The sequence below is a fragment of the Apus apus genome, chromosome 5 (genome assembly GCF_020740795.1).
Source record: "Apus apus isolate bApuApu2 chromosome 5, bApuApu2.pri.cur, whole genome shotgun sequence".
Taxonomy (NCBI): Eukaryota; Metazoa; Chordata; class Aves; order Apodiformes; family Apodidae; genus Apus; species Apus apus.
Genome location: NC_067286.1, coordinates 41,476,831 through 41,501,684, shown reverse-complemented (window position 1 = coordinate 41,501,684; position 24,854 = coordinate 41,476,831). Strand labels below are relative to the sequence as shown.

The 24,854-nt window shown below is 38.5% G+C and overlaps 1 protein-coding gene across 1 annotated transcript in view; it reads right to left on the bottom strand.

The window, feature by feature from the left end:
• The window catches only part of LIN52 (lin-52 DREAM MuvB core complex component), a 43,575-nt gene that overhangs the window by 2,856 nt on the left and 15,865 nt on the right, over positions 1–24,854 (bottom strand). The gene's annotated exons all lie outside the window — the stretch shown is intronic.

Below are 24,854 nucleotides of genomic sequence, written 5' to 3'. Positions count from 1 at the left end.
TAAAGCCAAGAAACCCAAACAATTGTTTCATTTACAGATTTTAATCACAGGATAAGAAATTTATTTAATTTGTCCTTATACCAATACTGAGTAACAGTTCTTTTTTTACTTTTTTAAAGTGGAAAATAAATACAACTGCATTCCAGCGTGAATTCCTGACATTTTAGAAATGCAGGCAGGGCATGGAATCTCCTAAACTCAGCAATAATTCCCACAGGCTGTCTCATTACATACAATTTATGCTTTCTATTCCTACTGTGTTATGCTCCCACGGCATCTCCTTTTCTCTGTACTATCCATCTCTGAATGGTGTAATCCAAATCTCCATCACTCTGTCTCCGAGCAATTGTTCCTGGATGTTATAATCCGTCAGAGATTATGGAACTCTCTCTCCATTTCAGGATTATTGGTCCCTGGATGCTATGATCTTCAACAGAAATTAGACAGCATTTTCTCTCTCAGTAGTGTCGGTCCCTGGATGCTGTAATATAATGGGGTTTATATTCCTTCAATGCAGTTCATCTATGGATGGTGTAATAAAGTAAAGTTTATAGAGTTTTGGTCTTCTCTCTCTCTCTGCATTGTCAGTCCTTCAACGTTTAATACAGCAAGGCAAGGTTTATATGTCTCTCTCTCACTCTTGGCACCATCAATCTCTGGTAGTTGCATTACAGCAGGGTTTACATAGCCACTTTTCTGCACGAGACATTTCTGACTTGTGAGCCCATAAGCTCACAAGCTGGCAGAGCAGCCCTAATACTATCTTTGTCTTGCAATAACAATACAATACATCAAAGACAACACGATTAGCAATTGAGTCCTGGCAAAAGACAATATTCCCACCAGTGCTTCCCTTCTTTTACATAAAGGTTTAAGCTTTATGCTGGACTGACAGGCATCAAAACACGGAGGATTGATGAAAGCATGCACGTTTCCCACACCTATCCTAGTGAGACTCTGGAAGGAGATGGGAATTCATTTTCTGTTCTATCCATTCAATTCCTGACCTATCTGCTGAGAGGAACAACAAAAATGACAATTAGCATAACAACTGGAGGTGGGTTTGTTGCTGATGTTAGGTTTTCTGTTGACACTACTGATTATCTGTTAGAACTAAAATGTAATAAAAATGCTCAGCTTGAAATAACTCAAGACACACCCTCAAGTAAAGATATGGTTTGACTCAGGATCAGCAATTAAACCAGAGACAGTTACTCTTTACCTAAAGGTTAGAACTTGTGCCTGAAAGCCTCTTCTTTAAATTATTACATTACATTTGTCTACTCAAAATTGTACCACATGGTATTGTCATCAACAAGATCCCTGTAAAACAATTAGTGGTATAATGAACTGTCTGGCACATATTGATATTCATAGGCTGCAAAGTCCACTGTCGTGAGTGGAACATGCTTCAAACTAGCTGTAGATTCAACCAGATCACTGCATTATTCACTTGGTTCATGCCTTCAGCTGTGAGTTCTATCATCTGGGATCCATTCCCAGTTCCGCTTCTGAATTCACAGCGTGAACTACCACAAAAGTACTCATTTGTACCTCTACTTCCCCATCCACAAGATAGCTTGTATTTTTAAGTGCTGCTGAAATCACACACGGACAGAAGGTGCTGCAGAAGGGCAGAGTGGATTGTTATTTTGTCAGAACTAAACTGCTATGCACAAAGAACATGATTGAATATAAATGCAAGTTTTTTTAAATTTCAGCTAGGATAGATTTTCAGCAGGAGTTCTTTGACACCTTCCCACCTTGCGCCATCAACAGCACATGGTTTTAAAACACCATTAACAGTGAAAGCACAAAGCCAAACTGTAGCTGATAGACTGGAAAGTTTTCCAGAGTGCAAGTCCCATACAGGAGATATACGAATGCATGACAATTCTGTTCCCCCAAAGAGGGCTGCACCCTATAAATCAGGCAGAGAACATAGACTCCTTCTGTGACTCGAGTGAAATTACTGCGGGTTGGGGGTTGCTTCAGAGCACGTGCCCTCCTGTTCACTTGTCATCGGAGATGTTAACATTTCTGATTAATTCACAGACCTCTCATTTTATTCTTCATTTCTTTATCCTTGCTATCCTGTTCTGCTGCAGCTTAAAAGATTCTTACCGACCTGCTACAATAATCACCGCCCGCTTCCCCCCCCAACCTGGTGAAATTGTTTAGTGATGCCAACCGCGCTTTTAATTTGCAAGACATCAGACACAGAGGTAATTTATACCAACATCTGTTCATTTCTGACTTCTGAAACAAACTCGCACATGCTGCTACAAAATCCCATTAGGAGCAGGAGGCAGCCTTCTGCTATTCTGTATTCCTCTTCTCCTCACATACTCAGGCTTGCATCGGGGCTTTATTTTTAAAGATATGATGCCAAACTGAAAAAAGGACTTTACATCTTTATATACATATGAAAATGGCCAGGAAATAACATCCTCATATCAAAAAAAAAAAAAATCACAGCCAAACTAAGGGCAAATTTCCACAAACATTAACAACCGTGTTTTCCCTGCCTCAGCTGATTCTCTTATCTGCCCAAGAACCAGAGTTCAATGTATTCCTGGTAAACACAGGCCAAATACATATTACATGGTATTGCATTCAAACATCTTGGCTACTCCTTCCCCTTTTTTCCTCTTTAATTTGCACTGGAGAATGATTTGAGCTTGAACTTTGCACAGAAAAGCCTCTAATATGAGACTGACTCCTCTGCTCCGTATTGCTTCTGATAAATGAATTCTTAATAATGGGAACATAATTTCCAGTGGGGCCTTTTCAAGCTTGCTGGAGTGGGGGAAGAGCTTGTGAGTGAAGAAACGATCATCCACATTCTAAATATGATTGCAATCTAAGAGAGATGGTAAAATCTGCCTTAAGCGATTACCCAAGAGAGTAGACAGAGGTGAATTTTTTTTAATTAAAAGATTGGACAAAACCATAGTGAAAACATTATTTCTTTAAAATGGTTGCTTAAACCACGGTCTTCAAGTGAAGGCAGGGCTTGAACGCAAGGTTTCATCGTACCAGCAAACAGACACTACAGAGGCTGTGCAACATGAAACAGAAACATGAATCTCCACGTCAAGTCACGATTTACAACCTTGCATCTACTACAACAGAAATATCAACAATGGATAGGATTGCAATAGCTCAGATACAAATTAATCTCACCTCCTAGGGAGGAGGAAGAGGATACTGAAGACCATAGAAAAAACACTTTAAGATCTTATCAGGTCTTGTTACAATGGAAGTTGAGTGCTTGACTAGACTCTTTCAGATAGATGTATTGAAAAATAGTATCAGGCTACTACAATTAACAGAGAATGCTACACAGTACTAATTAAGTTTGCTGCCTGCAAGATCTACCAAGCAGATCTCAAGAACAGGTATTGGGTAGAAAAGGCTGGATCTGAAAGAAGGGAGAGATTTCTACTTGATAAGGGAGCAGAATAAGGTTTAATATAATCTCCTCTTTAGAACTTCAATCCCTCAATCCCACATTTAGCCTTGTTGCCTGGGGCTCCTTTTCTACTACGACTGTCCCCATGCTGCCTCTCTGCAGTAAATTTTGTGGTTGCTGGTTGAAAAGATTCAGTAGTACAGATTGATTTCCTACAAGTGAGGAGATGAGGGATTACCAAAAGCAGTCTTGGTTAACAAGATTGGGTGCAGAATCTCCTGCTAGAGCAGCCCACTCTGCCAGTGCTTTGCATCCTTTCACTATGACATATGGGTTTCATTACACAAAGATTTTCCTGATTTTAACTTGGAGGCGATTACATCGGAAACTCAGAGCTATCTTTACATCTGTAGCAATTTAAAGGTTAAGTAACTTTTAATCAAATGACAAAGACTCATAATGTTTTTTCCTCCATTGAAAATGAAAACCGCTGTTCCAGATATTCCTTCCAGTGACAACTTAATTAGAAAAAAACCCACTGCACTGGAGATTGGGGTCCAGCCTGATTGCTCCCCATAAAAAGCCTTCTCAGACATATGACAGCTCAGGACATACTGTGTCATAAGGTCTGGACAGCCAGGAAATTATGGAAGGATTTACTGCTATAAAATCAGCAACAAAAACAGTAATTTACACTTACATAAGCAACTTCCATCCAGGAGAATCCCTAAGCAACATCATATGTAGACACTTTTTTAATGTAATGCGCACTTACATACAAAAATGCAACACACTTGATGATAAAACCTATGTAAAAAATATATGTGGCAAACACTATTTATCACAAATTTATCATGGTCATTATACCTTCTGCTGCTTACTACTTCTGGGCTTATCTAAAAGTTTCAAAACAAAGCCTGTGAGCATCTTCAAATCACAGATATTTTAAAACAAAGCCACCGACTAGAGAAGCATTTCTCTGCTTCTCCCCCAGTTGTACAATTTACAAGACAAATCTGACTGTCCTCCTCTGACCTGAAAATATAGCAGTGCTGAAATATATAAAGTCTTGCTACTAAAAAGAACTGGAAACACAACTAAAGCCCTGTGAAAACAACGTTTTTATCCTTGAAATGTCTTGTAGTGTAACACTTAAAACAACAGAACATTATTGCCCAGCCAACATAATCTGAACTTCTGTCAGAGACAGAGATCTGTATGGACTACTTTATTTCAAGACCTGACCTCCAAAATCCTGCTGCCACCTGGATGCCTGCTGGCACCAACTCCCTCCTCTTCCTTCATAAAAAGAGCTCTAATTATGCTGCTAACTGCATACTTCCTTAATGTTGTCAAATGAACTGCTACTTGATGACTGCAGGCCTTTGACAAATCCTTATCAGTGAATGCTACACCAAGCCCAGCTTCATAAACTGCCTTCTCAGGAGAGCAGTGGTTAGCAAAAGCAATTCCAGTTGCCTTTACTGAAGGTAGAACTGGCACATACAGTTACTCACACTCGTGCTTCAGGAAATGTTACATTTACACTGAAGATCAGCATGATCATAAAACACTCCTGAAACACATTTTTCAGGTAAGACGATAGAATCAGCAGAAACGTCCAGGTGGAATAAGCTTGCATGACCATGGTATCTTTCAATAATCAATATCAAACCACTTGCAAAGTTTATCAACCTTCACAATATTCTTGAGACATACAGTGATTTAACTCCCATCTCTGAGATGGGATCACAGCCTCAGTAAGGAGTGATGTACAGACGTACACTAAAGGAGTCAGCAACTGTGCTAGAATCCAGGCTCTGAAAGATGAGCTCTGTCAAGACTTGCTGCAGCATTTTAAAATACTAACACTGCCCTTGGTACAAAACATCACCGTCCTTCCTTTGGTGAATGAGACAGCAGACTCTGCCCTTACTTCAGCTGCAGTTCACAGCCTGGCATGACTTGTTTTGAAACACCAAAGAAGGCTGTACAAAGCCAGTCAGTGAACCAGAGCAGGTGAGGCACATGGTCCTAGTGTGTGTCATCTCTGACAGAGAAGTGGTAAACAGCTGAGACTGATAACCTTTTAAACCACCAAAACAGTTTAGTGCTAGTTAGACTTAAGAATTGGAATCAAATACCTAATGCTTTCCTGAATCATGAAATCCTCATGTGACCCCCTTTCCACCTCATTTTTCTCGACTTACAGTAATGTTTTGCCATATACCTGATAAGAGAACTCAGAGATCATTCAGGATTACCCAGCATTGTGATAACAGATCTGCTGCAGATTAAGATATCCTCAAAAATGTTATTGTTGCTAACAATAAACACTAACATTATATCTGCTCTAAAAAAAGATTCCTTCTCTGCAGAGTAATTTACCTAGTTCTCCTAATCAGGTTTTCCTACCTTGCAAGGTAGCACCATTCTGTTTGCCCTTGGTTGCAAACAATTTTCACAGAGCTTAAAGTGTAAAAACTAACCCTGAATTCATTCACATTCGTACGGCAAAGCCATTCAAGGAAAACACCCAAAACAAGGGGCAATGACATCCCTGCAATGCCCAAGGAGCTACTAAACATACGTTCCAGGTGACAGGTATTAGTATATACAGTTACTTTGTCCTGAGTGACCCCCATACTAAAGGAAGCTCTTACAGTACCTCCCACTTCTAGAAGCTGCCTGAGGCTAACATCCTGTGGGGCCAAAGACCTGATCCCTTTGACCCCCAAAGCAGGGAAAGAGTTACATCTCTCTGCGAAGCCAATAAAAACCTCTCTTGATTATAATTTAGATAAGAGCCACTGGATTGAATAATAATGTCTGAAACTCCCCTGCCTGTTTCACCTTGAGACGTCCATCACTGGGTTAAACATGATGCTAATTGCATTTGGATTGATTAATTTCTCTCACTCCTGTCTATTCGAATAATGCTTAACAAAATAATCACAGCACCCAGAGCCAAATCTTCTCTGTCAAAGGAATGAAGCCATCAGAACCAGCAGAGATGAAAGAAATGAAGATGACCCGTAATTACTGCTACGGTGATATCATTACCATATTATAGAAAATGAGTGTACGTGGGGGGAGCAGGGGCTGCAATTATTATTTATTTTTTAATGGAACCTCACATCCCAAGAATACAGATCTGACACAGTGGAGCATACAGAAATACAAACTAAAAAAATTATTGTGCATTAAACTGAAAAATACGGTGAACACTGGGACTCTAGAAGCACCAAGTGCCTTGTACTGTGAGCTGCTGTTTATTCACTGTTTTTTCATTGCAATAATACTTTGTCTATGACTAGCATAGAGATTTAAGATGCCTACATTTCAAAAAAGATCCTCAAGTATCTGAAACAGAACTCACTCATAACCTCGATGCTAAAGCCATTCTCCTTTAGCATCATTACAATTCATTTTACTTTGAACGTTGGCATTCAGATTTTTAAACCTCAAGACCTAACTTGGCGCTCAAACAAAAACCAGCATGCAAGAAATGTTTATTCTTGAATGCTAATTTCTGTCTGAAGGCAGTTATAAATTCCATCACCAACTGCAGGAGATCATTTTCAACCATTCATTAAGCTGGTTCTGTAAAGGTATCACATGTATCAAGTCTGGAAGAATTCAAACTAGGATTTGGAAAAAAAAACAAACAACAAACAAAACACCACACATATCAAAACCACAACCCAAACATTGACATGGAAGGCCTTCTGCTCCCTTTATTCTCCAAAATACATTCCCAAAGCCCCTCTCATTTGAGAAACAAATAGCTTGGCAATTGTATAAGATCTTCAGACACCTGTGCACTGCAATTCTAATTGTGGTTTATACAGTTCACTTCTCTCAGCACTGCTTATGTCTGCCCCCTAGTCTCAGACCCAAGACAAAAAAACACACACAACTAGCAGCTTAAAATATTTATTCTGGAATAAAGCCAAGGTCAAATACACAATAAAATTTCACATGCCAAAAATGTCAAGACCTCAGACCAGGCAGTGACTCATGAAGCTAATTAAACACAGAAAAACTATGTTCAAGTATTTTATAAGTGCTACAGAGAGAAAGTCAAGCTACACTTCTAATATTAAGAACAGTATGAAAGACAATTTTATATCAAAATTTCGGATATTTTCAAGTATACCTGAAAGAGACCTTTATTAGTGTAAGTTATCACTAGAACAGCTATAGTCTGAGACAGCTTTGACCACCAAGTCCCAAGGATGTTGGACATAAACAGTAAAATAGAAATGGGGAGTGCTTTAACAAGAAGCACTCTGAAGGATTTTTTCTATCTGCTTGTACCAAAAGGAAAATAATATCTTCTTGGCCTCCCAAACCTTGTGAAGGACCAAGAGTTCTTAAAGATTCAGGTTTTCTCACCATAGTATCTCAAAGAGGAAGCTTTATGGAGCAATGTGAAGAAATGAGATCAAAACTGTTTGCTCGAGAACTCTTGAGCATAAAACCTATGAAGAATCTAGGCAGAGAGGTCTGCATTGAATATACAGACAGCTGGGTGTGAAAGGCTTCTGGATGTGAACAGACCCTTGCCAGAAGGCACATGGACAACAGCACTGCACAAGCTCCCACCAAACAGGGCACCATAGACTGGGGAGCAGGTATCTACCTGCAAAGCAGGTGAGCCTCGAAATTAACAATTTTTTCAAGTCTTATCAGTGGTCAGGGCACAGAGGTCATGGCAAAAACTGAGCCCAGGAGCCAATAGGAACAAAGGGATTAAGAGTTATTAGGAGTCAAGAGAATTACATATTTACAGTACAGTTACTGAAAAATAATCGTGTAATGATTATGTAAGTCCCTATACTGCTCTTGGCTAATAATGCTGGGATACAAGCTGTACAGTTATGCAAGCCCGGGCACACAAATCCAATCAGAAGACATCGAGATGTGTTTACAGGGAGGCTTGCAGCTCTGGTTCAAGAACAATACACCTTCCTTGACCTCCAAAAGGCAGAAACAAGCCCCTGTCAGTAGGTCAGCTAATGGCTTGAGCTGTGAAGCAGGCCTAAATTTTTAAATTTACCTTCTGTTAACAAGCTTAATCCAGGAAAAGATACCTGGATGAAATAAACTCATACTATCTTACTCTGTATTTATTTGTCCAGAGAGATTTCTTTATTTTAAAAAGCAGAATAGTTTTTAATATTATTTTTTTTCTAATCCCAAGATTCCTTATTGAAACATTTTTCCATGTAAATGGTGACAGCCCTTGACACAAGAATGAATTATCAATATTGAAGGTTTCTATGAAAACAAGATTCATGCTTTTTATCCATGAACAATATAATTTGATTTACATATGAAATAAACCAAGACTCCATTTGCCACTAACACAATAATACAACACATGATATTACATAGAGAACTTCTATAATTTCAAAAACTCCAAATGAGAAGTCTGTATGAGCAAATCCAAGTAAATTATTGAAATCTCAGTGTTGCAAGGCCAAAGTCTTAACCATAGTTAAACCAGAATTAAGGAAGAGCAGGAATATAAAGTTTGTGGGCTGCAGAAAACCTTCACAATTGCCTTCATTTTATTCTTTCTGCCACATCAACCAAAGGCATTTTCTTTAATGACTGCCCTTATCCCTACCCTCTTGTAGTCCAGGGCGCAAAACCCAAAATTAAAAACCATCTTTTACTTACTTGCTAACAAAATTGTAATACCACTCAGGGCTATTTTGAATATATTTTAAATTATAACCATTATATATGAAAAAAAACCCAAAACATAATATATATATGTAAATATATTAAAATAAATATATATATATATAAACATAAATTATAAAAATGCAGGCTCTGCTATAATTATTACAATTCAGCTGTTACTGTGCTCAAAGATAACTAGGCAAGACTCAGTTATAAAAGTATATGTAAAAGATGCGCCCAAAAATAAACCCTCCCAGGCCCAGGAAGAAATGTGAGAACACGTTTCATAAACAACCTCACTTCCAGTACCCATGGGTTTTGAAGCAATGTTTAAAGACATGATTCAAATACAAGAAATACACAGGTACCAGAGTCTGCAGTATCTCCTGACTGTAGTGGCCAGAAGAAGCTCCAGTTTCTTGAAACCCATAAGTAAGGTATACTAGCCAGCCACCATTCCTTAAAAGCAAGCCAAAATAAACAAAAATATTTGTTTTCCGCTCCAGAAGGTCTACTGAGAACAGGCCAGTAAGCTTTGGTACTCTTTTGCTTCTAAAAATTTCTTCATGTTTTTTTCCCAGTCCATGCATAGCACTGGTCTGAGGCCATGCCTACCATTTCTTCCTTGTCTTAGGAAAGCTGAATACAGTGCCATAGCTATCTTTTAATGAGCAGACTGGTGTTCTTCATCCATTACTGGAAACCAAGAACAGAGGCACTGCAGTAAAGCACAAGGTAAACCATCTAAAAGACAGCTCAGTAAGTAAAGCAGAAGGTGGTGATAGCCATGAGGAGTCTCCACAGATGAAGTGACTGGTGAGATTTCTCTGGATGTTGAAGGGCATTGAAGAAAGAGACTTTGGAAGCCAGGAGAAACTAGAAAACTCAATGATCCAGTGACAATGGGACTATCTGACATATCTGGAGGTAGAAAGGCACATCAGAGTAAGACAGGTGTAAGTAAAAAGAGGATAAAAGGAAAAAGTGATGAGTGAAGAAAATTTAATCTACAACAACAGAGTATATCAAATGATAAGGTATACAGTGCAATATCATAAGAGGAAAATCATGCTGAATCAGAGGATCACCCAGGGCTGAAAAGACCCCAGCAGGTCTCCAGTCAACCTTCTGTTCAGAACAGACAGGCTGCTCAGGGCTTTAGTCCGTCAAATTTTAAAAACATCCATAGATGGAGACTACACAACCTCTCTTGGCAATCCTTTCAGTACTTGATTACTCCACACTGAAATAGTTTTCTCTTTAATCCAGTCAGAAACCTTCTTGCTTCAGTTTATGACTCTTATCTCATCCTCCCACCATGCAGCACTGTGCAAAGCCTGACTCCACCTTTTCAATTATCTCACAGGTACTACCAGGCAGCTATCAGGTTCCTCTGAAGTCATCTCTTCTCCATGCTGAAGAAGTCCCATTCCTTCAGCCTCTGTTCACAGGGCAAGTGCTCCAGCCCCCAATCATCTTGGTGGCCCTCTTACTCCAGTTTACCAATGTCTTCCTCATGTGGGGGCATGAAGGACACCACTGGATGTGGCATTGCAGATGCAGATTCACGACTAAGTAGAGGTGGACAATCACCTCCCTCTTTCTACTGCCCATGCTTCTATCAACAGATGTATATGCAACCCTACATTCCTTCCCCAAATATTACCGAGCTGCTACATTCCCATTCAACCCTGCTTCCTAGCCTCTAACCCTTCCCTCAGTCACTGCTTTGCTTACTGTTCTAGGAGACCTGAGCACCATACTCATGAGTCCGTACACTTCCGTGCCTTGACACAAGGAGGGACTGTTCTCTCCTTTAAGTTTTATATGCATACATGAGTAAACAGAAAATTTAAGTTTGTTGGGTTTTTTTCAACTAATCTGCTTGATATTTTAAAGTAAGCCAGGTACCAGGCCTGAAAATCTTGAGACAACTCAGAGAACTATCTGTTGAAAACTGAATGACAGCTTGGCCAGCTACCCAGAAACATCCATCACCCAGCCCTTTTCAGTTGGGATTTGTGTTGAATGACGTCTTCTGCAGGTTAACAATTGGTTTTTAGCATAAGAGTCCTGTGTCATCGTTGTCATCTCCCCAGGAGAGAGAAATAGGCTGAGTGATTTTTAGATTATATGCTCTGATAAGACACAGGCTTCTGACTCCCTGTGTGCTTGTGCCATGCAGGCCACCTGCTCTGTGGAACCGTCACTGGGGACACCCTCAAAGAGGTTTTATAACAATGTTCTCTCTAGAGATGTAACTCAGAGCATGCTCTGAATTTACATTCTATGCCACTGACTAAAATCTTGTATATAAAAACCTATCAATAGATAGGATGTAACATCAGCCACAAAAAAACCAGAGTATTATCATGTATCATAGAAACGTTATTTCCTGTTAAACAAGAATCTGTCAGGTCTGTAGTCATGAAAACCATAAGTGAAAACAAGACTTGATAGAGCAGGGCAGATCAGTGATCTACCCAGTCAGGTATCCTGTTTGACTGCACCCAGTATCAGAAATATCACAGAAGGAAGAAAAAAAAAAAAAGAAATCCCATTATGAAGGCATACGGAATACTTGTCTCTGAAAGATTGCTCCTCTTCCTAAGTGCTTATTTTATATCCTGAAGCAGCTGATATTTCCCACTTAATTTAATATTTTATTCCCCTATAACTAGAAATGTTCTCATCATCCGTTTAATTGCCTGATTCCTTTTCAATAGCTGCTAAGTATTTGGTCTGAAAAAATAATATAAAATCCCAGTGTAGCAGAAAGTTCCACATCAAATTGTTTCTGTGTAAAAAGCATTCTTTTTTGCTACCTTTCATCTGACTGGCTTTCATTACTTCTTTCTTAATTCCCCCCCTCTTACTCGTTGAATCCTAACCCTGAAACAGGAATTTTCAGCTTATAATTTCAATTGTAGAAATGCAAAATAACAACTGCTCTACACTTCAAAATCAAAGAGATCCACTTTTTTTTCACATTCTCATGAAGAAATCTCGTGGTTTATAAGCAGCTCTCCAGCAGTGAATGGTGTATTTCAAACTATCTCTAAATTATTCCTACCAAAAGACTGAAGTGACAGAATACCTGAAGTTACAAAAGAAAGAGACTTACTCCCTTTCCAGGGAAAGATTATGAAACCTTACGCAGAATATGGGTTGAAAAGTGCAAACAATTAAAATCAAGCAGAAGAGGTGGGAAACAGCACAATAATTTGCTGTGTCTTGGAGACCCACTCAAGCCTGAAGACATACAAGGGTAGAGCAATCCGTTGTGTTTCCCCATGCTGGGCACTGTGCTTCCACCTGGCTGCTCTGGACCATCCTACGAGCTCAGGAAGCTTGAGGGGTACATGCAACTGCTGAAGGGTACCTGGTTAAGTGCTGCCACATTCAGCAGCTGCATACAAGCTCCAATGACTTTGTGTAACTAAATTCTCCTGCAAGTTTAGACAGACTTGTCATGAAAATTCTGTCAAACAGCAAGTTTTAAGTTTAGCAACATCAAAATACTATAAAAAAAATCTCAGCATACAGAATATCATAACAACGTAGCGTAAATATTCTTATCAGTCCAAGTATAAGTAGCTATCAAATGAAGTTGGTCCAAGTACAGATGCTCGTGTCACCACATTCCATCCAATTATTTTGAAACTTATTCTTCACAAACCTACCAAAGTGCCAAACCTTTGTTTAGGAAAAAAACTACACCAGTGCAGTATAACCACAACTTTATGATTACAAATGCATAAGAAGATCATACTTAATTTGTTAACCTTTTTAGATTTACCTAACCAGCAATAACAGCAAATTATGATCACAATTACAACTTTTTGAAAAAAAGATGTTGCTATTTACATACATGACATTTAAAGATATTATGGCCTTTCAAGCGACCTGCAATTTATACAGCAAGTCCAGAGAACAAATTTTACTCCACTCTCTCCTATCAATTTTATAATAGAAGAAAAATCAAGCCTATAACTAAGTGTTGATACATTTGAACTACAAGTATGTCTTCTTCTGTTTCTGATAATAGTTGCGAATTATATTATTTTGGTGTCAAAAAGCGTTATCTCAAATGCAACAAGAGTTGTGTTACTTAAAGTTTTTCTTCATAGATACAATTATTGGATGAGAATGACAGCATGACCCAGCAGACAGCACCCTAGCCTCCAAATGGTAACCTGGTTTCTATTCCTCATGCAGTAACTCCTGCTACGTGACTTCTCCATCCATCCCTTAGGTTCCCCCACCCATGAATTGGTATGTATCTTTCTCTGTCAGGTTCCAAGATTGAGGTAAAAGAAATATTATGAAACAAGAAAATCCCATTTTAAACTTGTGAATAGTGTTTTGGATCCAAGGTTTAGATCCATGCCAACTAAATTAAGTTATTCCAAGACTGAGGTGTCTAAGATGCACCTGGTCTTCAAAATAGCAGTTCATCATATTTAAGATGTCTGCATGTTTGGCTTAGAGTGACTCTATTTCTGATTTGGAGAGTGAAGACAGGTGTCAAAAGGTAATAGCTGCAGACACTGGTCCCAAATGTCAGGCATATCTTTTTATAGCATTTCCTAGAACTGCTTTCTTAAGCGGTCCGTCAAAACAGCCTTCAGGACTCCTGCAGAATAATGTTTTTATATCATCAAAGCCCTTCAAGGAATACTCTACAAAGTTCTTTCCACACATATCTGCTGTTAGGACATGTAATGCCAAACTAGAGGAAGTCAACAAGTTCAACAAAGTGTAAACAAAAAGAGAACAGCCAGCATACTAGCTTGCCAAGTACCCATAAACAAATATAGCTAGCTAGCAATACTGATTTACATCCTGAATAACTATTTTGATGCATGCAAGTTCTTGCTGTTGATCAAGTACCCATTTTGCTACATTGAGTACAAACACAGAACAAGTTATTTCTGTGCCTAATCAGCTTAGGAGAGACAAGACATCAATACAGACAAACAGAGGTACACAGTTAAATGAGACAACACTGAAAAGTACCACGCTCAAAACACATCATCTTAACAGTTACCAAGATTTCTACATGTACTGTAAAGCAGGTGGAAGGAGGATGGGCTAGCTCCCTGGATGCTTACAGAGTATGTCTCAAAAGTGTGCAGGGACACCAGTTTCTTAGAAAACACAGCAATGGCTCATAGTAATTTGCATTCTTGACGGACTGGAAGTGTCTGTCACATTTCTGTTACTGGATGTAGTGTATTAGATAAAGCACCAAAAATAAAAAAACATTAAGAGGAAGAAAAGTGGCTTAACACAATACAAAACTATGTGGAGAAATGTATGGAGATCCTGATCACTGTCAAAACTGAGCTCATATTTGTGAGTGGAACTAGATTTGTTAAGAGCAGAGTAAAAGATTCTGCAAAAAGTGTAATATTATAAGAACTTGGATAAGAGATGTGTGGATAGATAGAGAAGGTTTCATTCCATAGGTGTTATACCGAAAAATGAAAGAGAATTTACACTATAGCTTGGATGCCTGGACTTCCTGGAGAATCAAGCATTACCCTTGGTCACAGAGCTAAATAAGGAACAGAACAGCAGCAGTGTTCACAGTCGCCAAAAGAGGAATCACAGACAATTTGTTTAGAATCGGAAGAGGAGACAGTAAAAGTTCCTATTTCCACATCTACTCAGGTCCTCAGATATAAAGGAAATGAAGGGGGTGGTAGAAGACATTTTTAATCCTATAGGTTCTAGAAAGATAGCAATGCTCATTAGCTCCAAGTGTGGTCTAAATACTCTGAAATAGGTATGTTGCTAACTTACAGTCACAGTATGGAACAATACCTAAACAATGTAAGGCAAACACAGCCATGCTACACAGTTCTGTGTGGGCATTTGTGCTAACTCCACATGATAGCTGTGTTTCATGTACATACATTTTATAATTTCTTCCAAATTATTTGGATGCTTAGAAGTAATATTACCTTGCATGAGGTACAGTAATGCTTGTATAAAACAGAATATTTACTCAAAAGTAAGAATAAATATAAAATAATACAGAAAGGACAGAAATCAAAGATTACGTACTACAGAACTGATACTCTCTTCATGCATAGTAAAGGTTTTTCACTTCTTGGCTTCACAACCATAGCCAGTTATCATTTGAATCATTACACCACATCTGCATCCCATTGCCTTCATGATTTAATCAGAGGTTAAGTGATATCCACTCTAAGAATCAACAATATCCACAATCTCTCCTCCTCTCAATGACCCACATGCAAATGGTCTACAAACTCCTACTGTCATCAGCCTAAGAAATGCCCTACACTGGGATAGATGCTGCCACTGGCTTAAAGAACCAACCTGTGCCCTCTCCAGGAATCCAGCAGCAGATGTGAGCTAGTGAGTACTGCAGGACTACTCAAAAGGATGAGTGTTTAACATTGCATTTAGTGCAGAGCTGACTGAAAGATCACTCCCACTTGCCTATGTGACACAAAGACCAAGATGACTGGCAGACAAGCAGATGGACAGAGAGACAATGTCAGGAAAGAAATTACTTCTAATAGGGCTGGCCCAACCACTAAACGTTTAAAGGATACTTTGAAATCCTGAAAATGGATTTAATTGCAGGGTACAGCACACCAGCCTTAAATTCCTTGTTAAAGCAAAGATGTGTTGGCTCTTGTTCTAGCCACCAGGCAGGGGGCGCTCAAAATCCTCCTTAGGAAGTGATCTGCAGCTACACATCAGAGAAGAGTAAAGCCTGTAGAATTTCAGATTTCAGTTCAGGCACTGCTTAGCTAGAAGAGAGAGCAGCAGGTAAATTTTCAATGTCATCTGCTATATAAGAGGGACAACTCTAATAACGGTGAGAAATCACTGTTTTCCGTCTGTCAGCTTCAACACATACCTACAGTTCCCGCCTCTTCATACACTACCTGAACAGAGATCAAAATTAAGATACCTTAATAAGCATTTCTTATTCCCCACCCTCTTTCAACGCACCCAAGAAAGCAAATAAGCCAAAACTAAAAACAACTGAATATTACTCCTGCTGAGAACTCAGAGGGTTCTGACAGCGGAAAATATCTTAAATTAGATTTTATAAGAAGATGCCTAGCTTGCAAAACATGTTTCTGTGCTGGACCAATCACATTTACCATCCCTGAAGAGCTAATACTTCCTTCTGAAGACAGCAATGAAAAAGTCACAAGACAGGAAGGTTTTGTTCTCTTGCCTGAAGAGTGTTTTTCCCAACAACTGACAGTGTTCACTCAGCTAAAGGAGTAGAAACAGACTGGTATGTTACAATAAATTGGAACAGATCACTACTGTGAAGAGACAGGTAACTTCTATTGCTAAGGAAGTCCAACATGGAAAACAGCATAGAATTTGAGGAGAGGTATTTATTAATTCAGAGGAACAAAAGGTTGGCTTGATCTTGAAGACGAGAAACAACTTTCTGACATTGCTGAATGACAACATATTCTGGTTGTTCAAACTGCAAAGCTTCATTAAATCTGTCTCAACTGTTCGCGGAAACCAGTGATACTACAGATACCTGTAACTTCTAGTAAAGGACATGGACACGTTCCTCTTTGGATACTGTAACCAAAGAACTTCTGAAGACTCAGGTCGAATTACTCTCTTGGTTTATTCATGCAATTTAGACAGCCTATTGGATCACCTGAATTCAGTAAAAAAGAGGGATAGACATGAAATGAAGTCTGGCATGAGTATGATACAATTTATATAAGAGATGCAGCAACAGATTGAACTCCCAGGTCCTCAAATACAAAAATCACACTTGCTGACATGAAAAAAACAATTGTTAATAAACAGATATTCTGCTCTTCAACAGTCCATATGGCAGTCTGATGGATTAAACACCAGCAGAGTGTTGATCACTCTAAAAGCTCATATTGAGATGATCTGGAAAATCTGTCTATCTACAATTTACGAATTCTGGTTAATTTAATTAAAATGCTGCATCACTAAGTGCCTTAATATGTGGAAAGCCATAAGCTTGTGAGGTTCCTGGCACATGCTTGTTTTCAGAAGACGTTATGGAGCAAACCAGGAAGAGTCTCCTTTTTAATTTGGGATACAGAAAGGAAGGGCATGCAAAGTTGTGAAAAAGGCCTTATCACGTTCTGCGTCTAGGACAATACTATAAAGGAAGATTGTCACTCATTAAAGGCCACTTCAGTTGTGCTTCTACAATTCACCATATGACAAGAAAGAACATTGACATTTTACAACGCACACCCCTATACTAATCTTTCCTATAATGGCAGAACTCAGAAAAATTGATCTGGAGTCACTAAAACACAAAGCCGTGTGCTTAGAGAATAAAACCCATTACAAAAAATCCTGATCACATTTACATTTCACTCTCCAATACCACTTGTATGCTGCCTTTAGACTATTTCCAACTATTTTTCAGGACAGATGACTGAGCATGCTGGAGCCAAAGTTAATTATTTCCATATTCAAATACAACAGTACTGATCTTCTATACTATTAGAAATGTAAGAGCCAACAATAAGTGCCTAAGACATAAAGCAAGGTGGGAAAAAAACACCTTTTTCCCCTAAGTCTTCTCTGCTTCAGAGAAACCAAGCAGGCTGGTTTCTAAACAAGAGCAAGTGATATAACCAAACAAAAGCAGATCTGAAAGGTGTGCAAACCCCACAAGCCATACAGTCATTATTACTGTGTCAACAGCACACTTGTTAAAAATGTATATTTTAATTTTCTGTATTGCTAAAGGTCCCAATTTGCCCAGGGATCTAGCTAAGCTGCCATTTTCTACCACGACAGAGTCTAATCTTTATTTAATGGATTTAGCATCTATCTTCACTAGAGTGGTCTCTAAGGGAAAAGGGAGGGGAGTATGAAGGGGCATGAAGAGATGATCAGAGCCCCCCTCTCCTTCATCCATCCGGCGCTCATGTTTGTGTTCAAAATTCAATTACCTCCTTATTGATACTTCACAGAGATATTTAAGCTGCAAACATGAAGCCCTGATTTCCCAGGGGGCCATGCCCCTCTCTATTTCACTGCTCTGCTTCCCCCAGGGTGAATTCCTGAGGCGTCCATATTAATAGGTAATCAGTCACAATTCATTTATTAAACAGCTAGCAAGGTTTATCAGCCTGCCCTGATTAGCCGGAAGAAGCCAGTGAATTCCTAATTTATTTATGGAAATGTAAGTGTCTTTTTGAATTCCATTCATGAAAGACAGGGGTGCCATGGGTCTGGCATGCTGAATTCTAACAGCGAAGCAGCAGGCAACCCAGAGACCAGGGACTTTGCAACTTCAGCCTGGGAAATGCCCTATGGTGACCCTGGAGGGATCAATAGATTTAGGGCCAGAACCTTACACAAGCATTTGCAAGCCAGCTCTTCAGAGCGCAGGCATTGGCACCCATTGCAACTAGAGAATTACCATCCTGATGGCTCAGGGTGTGGACTGGCTGAATAAAGTTCCTTAAAAAGAGCAGGTGATGTGGTGAAACTGGGTCAAAATAATAATAAAGAATAGAAGCATTTTAAAAGTTTCAAGAAACATTTAGAATATCACTGAAAACAACTACCAGGTAACACTAATATATGCATTTACATATGAAGCTCAGCTTTTTTAAAACTGAAGTGTTAGAACCTCTACATTACTTCTTGATGTAATATTTCAACTGAAGTGGCTTTAAAATGCAACAAACACCACCACTGTACTTTCAAACTAAGACACAGAAGCTCAGTGATGCTGCCGGATTACCAGAGAGCGGAAATGGCTAACAACAACAGGTCAGCTATCTACTATTTTCAACAAAGAAATTGAGAACTCAGTAAAAAGCAGACCTTGAAGTGAAAACACTTATTCATGCACTTAATACATCTTAAGGCAAGGGAATTAGGATACAGCTTCAGGTAACATAAAGCTCATATACAGGCCTCTGAAGGTTCAAGGCCGCCTCTGGTGAAAATAAACCTGTTATTATCCCTTTCAGTTGTGTAGTGATCGCTGAAACCCACATTCACCTGAGTTTTACCCACCATAGTTACCTAACCATAAAACAACTAGGAATGGAATACTATAGTAAATGTTTATTACCTTCTTTTCCATATAAATTTGTGCCAAGTAACTCTCACTGTATCTCTCTCTCTGTATGTAGTGACTTTTCTGAACAGCTCAACTGGGAAGTAAACACAGGGATTGCTTTTTTAAATCCTCTGAATAAATAGGAAGACCCTCAGGCAGATGCGATAACCAAAAGGGTATTTTTAAATTAATTTTTTCCTAAATTATTTAGATCTCAACACTGACAGGGTTTAACAATTTAAAGTGTTATTTGCAATACAGGCAGAAGCATGTTTAAACATATTGAGAGCACTTCTGTAACACTAATTCTGAGACACTGTTAACAAACATTTTTTACAGTTATTTCAGTACCCTGATCTGCTTTATTAATTGACTAGGAAAGTGTTAAAAAATAACAAGTCAAAGCATAAATAATGGAGGAGGCAGATGCCACTCCACCATACTGTGTCTCACAAAAATTCCTTCAGTGCAATCACAATTACTTGAATGTATCTTTCAAATAACAATACAAAATATTATGTAGTTTAAAACTGGCTACAAGTACGGTTATCCTTTAAGGTTACAAGCACAAGCTCAATAGTTGCATACAACGATTTAATTTGCTTAAGAACTCATTGTGCAAAAATTTCAGTAGTGTATTAAAACCAATATATAGTCCCCACTTCAACTAAACTAGTACAACCCACAGCCTTAAATAAAAAAAAATAATTTGATTTCCTCTCAAATTACAGTGGTCAGACATGAAAAGATGTAGTACATGCAATAAATACACCAAAGTGCTTAGAAGGAATGAGCACGTGAATTAATCTACAACCAGAACTTGAGTGTTGCAGGTGCCTTAAGATAAGAATGGCATAGGAAACAAATCCTGGAAGAAGCATCTTTTCACTGCCATAAAAAGTAAACAATAGCTTAGCTGTTATTAATTTGTGCTTTATGCAGACAACAGTAATACAGCATATTTTTCCTACTATGAAAAGTAGTTCCTAAAGGAAGGGTAAAAAACAGAATTTACAGGAAAGATTTCTCAATACCTTTCCCTCCACTGTATAAGGAGGATTTCCACACTTGCACAACCACCAGACAACACAGAATTTTACAACAGGCCCAAACATCTAATCAAGATGTCGTTCTCAACAGCCAGGTTCTTCAGCCCTCATTGCTTGGGGAACTGAAAATGCTACCTACAAAAATAAACCAATCTGTTCCGTTCCTGAGTCTAGCCGTACGTCACCTTTTCCCCCTTCAGTAGTAAATTCACAGAGGTGATTTCAAGCAAGCGCTTTGCAGAGTACACAAGACAGAATCATCAAAGAGCAGGTAAAAGTAGGACACTCATGCAAGTTCTTAGTGGGAAGCTCACTGAGCATCAAACTCAACATTATTTTCATACCCCAGTAAATAAGCTCCTTATCATACAGAAACTGCAGCACCATCCATAATGGATGCCTAAACATGTTGGAGAATATAAGCTGTAAAGGCATTGCAGTTATTTCTAGTGTTCACCGATGCTATTTCTAGTCTTACAGTTTTCACAGATACCATTTCTAGTTATTTCTCATCTTCACAGATTTCAAAACACAGCTGTATGAAAGCAATGCAGCACTGGCTTTCTGAAACCAAAGACAATTGCTCCAGAAGCAAATTGTTGTCATTCATGCCAATAAATATTTCTTCCTCAGCCATGTTTAAGACATTAGCACTGAAATTATTACACACCACTGCTCATGCCAGCGCATACACCCAACAAAAGGCCTGTGTACCCAACTGTCTTGCATTCTTATCCACATGTCAACCCCCCCAAATGTCACCAGCTAGCTTCCCAAACCATCAGCTTCCCTTACGCAATGCACTGTCAGCACAAAACCATGTCTGTGGAAAATCAAACCTACAAAACTACAAGAGAACAGAATTTAGTATTACAACAGAGAACACAGCACAGAAATCATTACCTGCTTGACTAATTTTCAAACTAACCCATTTTAAAGTCCATTTCAATGTAACCAAGTCTGACGTAGAATACCCAGTTGAACCCAGCATGATACTGCACATCCATCAAGGCAGAACCGGGTTTCATGTCCCTGTATAACACTGAAAGGAAGGGTTTGGAAATAAACCCAAAAAGTATTACATAGGTATTACATAGGTATTCCTTCCTTTCTAAATGCCACTTGATACAACTTGATGACAAATGCTATTACTCTGCTCAAAAATACTGCTGATATTTTCATCCTGTCTCACCTAGTCATCCATCTTACACATTTATTTGTAATGCTCCCATAACAATGCCCATACACTAAGGTTACTACAGTAAGGAACTGCACGGTTACAAGGCTGGGACAATTATTTTCTCTTTCTTGCACAGACAGCAGGTGCTGACAGCATCATACTTGTAGTGACTTACCCAAGGAATTATGCCAAACAGCACACACAGAAGTATCTCCTACACTACTTAAATGCTGTAAATGAAGTGACAGCCACTCGCACACAGATGAGAACACAGTTCAGAATAAGAACAAGAACCTCTAATTGATACTGGAGAAAATTAGATCATAATTGCATATGCTGTATTTTGCTGATGACAATGAAGTTTTGCATTTGCAAAAAAAAGTATCAGGAGTTCTTTAGTGACCAACAGGTTATTAAGGCCTTTGTTGTATACTTCATTGGAATTGTAACATTTCCAACAGCAGAGAGCCCTCTAGAGCTACCACAGGATAACAGTTCAGCAACCCACCAGGAGAAGGGCACCAATGCTGCTATTCCAACACCTGGGCTCTTCATGGATTCCCCTCCAGCTACTAACCAAACCTGATTTTTCCTGGTTCGGTAGAAAAGATTAAACCCTAGAGTAAGAAAACATAAGCCACATCTTAAATTGAAAAAAATGGGAAATAGTATTTGTTTAATTTCCACTGAGCTTAGAAAGCTTTAAAATTTAGCACTAGGTTTCAGAGACATTGTGCAAGGACTCAGAGATACCTATTATTTATAATAGAGGTATCTATAAAACTTCATCAAGTATCTGGAATTCCACATTTTACAAGACAAGTGTATACTGACATCAAAATAATTAGGAGTTTCTGTAGTTTAAACAATATTTAGAGATATGCACCATAGCACAGAAAGCTCTCCGTATGGAAATGCCCTATAAATGTAAAATAATTTCTACACAGAAAATATCTTCTGCTAAGCTTTACTATAATAAGCTTCACTAGCTTTCACTAAAACAGTGCTGAAAACAACACACAAGCAAAATCTCCTTAATCAGTTATTAGACGCCTTTCAACTACCTCCACTCTTGTGCTTGTGTCTTAGCAACAAATCAGTGAAAATATATCCTCAAAATTAAATTACAAACTGAAAATTCTACCTACACAGCATGCAGTTTCCTATTCCTGTCTCCCCAATTACAGTAAAAAGTTGTAAGATAAATCACAGGAAAAAAACTGAACTATATGTTTTAAAGTTGTAAGATAAATCACAGGAAATAACTGAACTATATCCTTTAGCTTTACTGTCAAGACTTAGAACTGTGAAAAGCAGTAAACACAACTTTATTCTCTCCTCACTGTGACAAAAAATTTCTGCAAGAATAAAATTTCTGAATGAATAAACCCATTTGCTCAGAACCAAAACCCATCAACACAGAATATTTTGGGACTGACAGCTGAAGTACAGTACTCCCAACAACAGCTTTGGTTCTACATTTTAAGAGACTAAGCTAAACACTGAAAGTTATGAGCTTAACTTTCTGTGTATGAATTCATCAGGCTTCATTATGATATGAGTTTGCAGCGTGCTCAGGGAACAACAGTCACTTGGACACTTTAAAGAATCCATGAACAGCCTTCAAACATGCTTTCATGGGCAAGTATAAAGTAATGTTTTATTACCAAAATAAATTTCTAAGAGCCAGCACTTCACTGGAGGGAGGAGGTGAAGAACAAACTTGCAATGAATATGATGAGAAGAGGTAGTATGTTTACTCTGCTGGCAATGGCATTAAGCAAGCACCCCCTTTTTCTTTTTGTTCTTTTTTTTGTTTTTTTTAATCTCCAGCTAGAACTCAAAAGGCCACAGAAAAACCCTCCTGTATAGATGGAGACAATTCAAAATGTTTCAGCACCCAGACAAATTCACATTATCTTCAATAGTTGGATTTTTAATAGTGAAGTATTCAATACGTATGTAGTAAATTCTCCATCTCTAGTAATTTGTTTTAATGAGACAGGATTTTTTTTTTCTTTAAAAAAGACAAGGAAATTCAAGTAAGAAATTAGTTTAAGAAAGCCTCCTACCTACATGATCAAAATTTTTCTTGTGACCTTCTAAACTGTACCTCTTTCTTCAGGCTAGGTCTCTTCTACAGGCTCCATTTCCTAGACTGGCCTTTTAGGACACTCTGGAAGAGCTGGAGAAGTGCTCTCTCTAATTCTAGTCTTCACAGAAGATTGCCCCTAAGCCTGAAACCAAATAGTCTACATTTACAGAGTAACATATAAGTAAAAGCAAAAAGCCACTGTTTTCAACACTTTAAATCCATAAAGTGGCTGGAATGAAGTAGTATCACTTATTTTAACTCATCCTGATTTTACTAAGATACTTCACATTGACTTCAGAGTGGGCTGACCTGAGTCACCTAAAACCAGAGATGAAACAAAAGTTAGATTTGGTACAAAAAAATTAGGTTCATTCCCTTCCCCTCGCTGCTCCTTTCTGTCTTACCATCTGACCTTGCACATCTGTTCAGCAGTCTCATGATCGACCTAGTGTTAAAAACCCTACCCTCAGCCAGTCCTTTTATCTTTCAGTATTATGCCATTGGTAGATATCTGGTAAATATATACTTCCAAGCACACGTAAAAATTAAGAAAATGTCTTCCATTTGCCAAGGTCTTCCCTTTCCTATCTCTTTTCCAAGCTCCTCCTCTTGGTCACTCAGCTTTGTGAATAAACACAGTCCTCACAGCTTCCTCAGGTAGTAGCAACATGAACTTCATTCTTCCTCTGTCCAAGCAAGCACCAAGGCAGAGGAGACCCATTATTTTTACTCAATTCTCAGAAAATACCAGCCTTGTAAGTAGTAAAGGAAGCCACAAGAGCTCTCAGTCCAGCACAGCAATATCACACCAGATCCAACTAATACGTGAGAAACCCTTCTATAGCCATTAAAGTTAGGTTTAATGAAAATAAACTGTATAGAAATTAATTTTTAAAAGAGAGGAACAATAATGAAATCAGTCTAAAGAAATCCGTAACAGGAAATAAACGTAAAGCAAAATTTGCAAGGAGATTAAGCTTTGCATTTTTGCATTAGACTGATGGATATAGCTGGGGAGGGGGAAATGCAAGCTTTCATGACATTATATTGTTAAATTTAACAAGATCCTGAAAAAGTATTACCTAAAAATGTAGAAATAGGAAAATTTTCAATAGATAAAGCTACAGAAGCTTCACATTTCAGGGAATACACCTGCTGTTGGGAAAGGTTTGCAAAAAAACTCCTTTTGCCTGCTCCTCTAGGACAGTGAGCAGCTCTTCAGGCTGAGAGGTCTACAAGGTTGAGGGCAAGATACTACAAGAGTACCACTCTGAGTACGGCAATTCTCATGGTCCTGTTAAAAGTTGTTTCCTGAATTGATATAACAT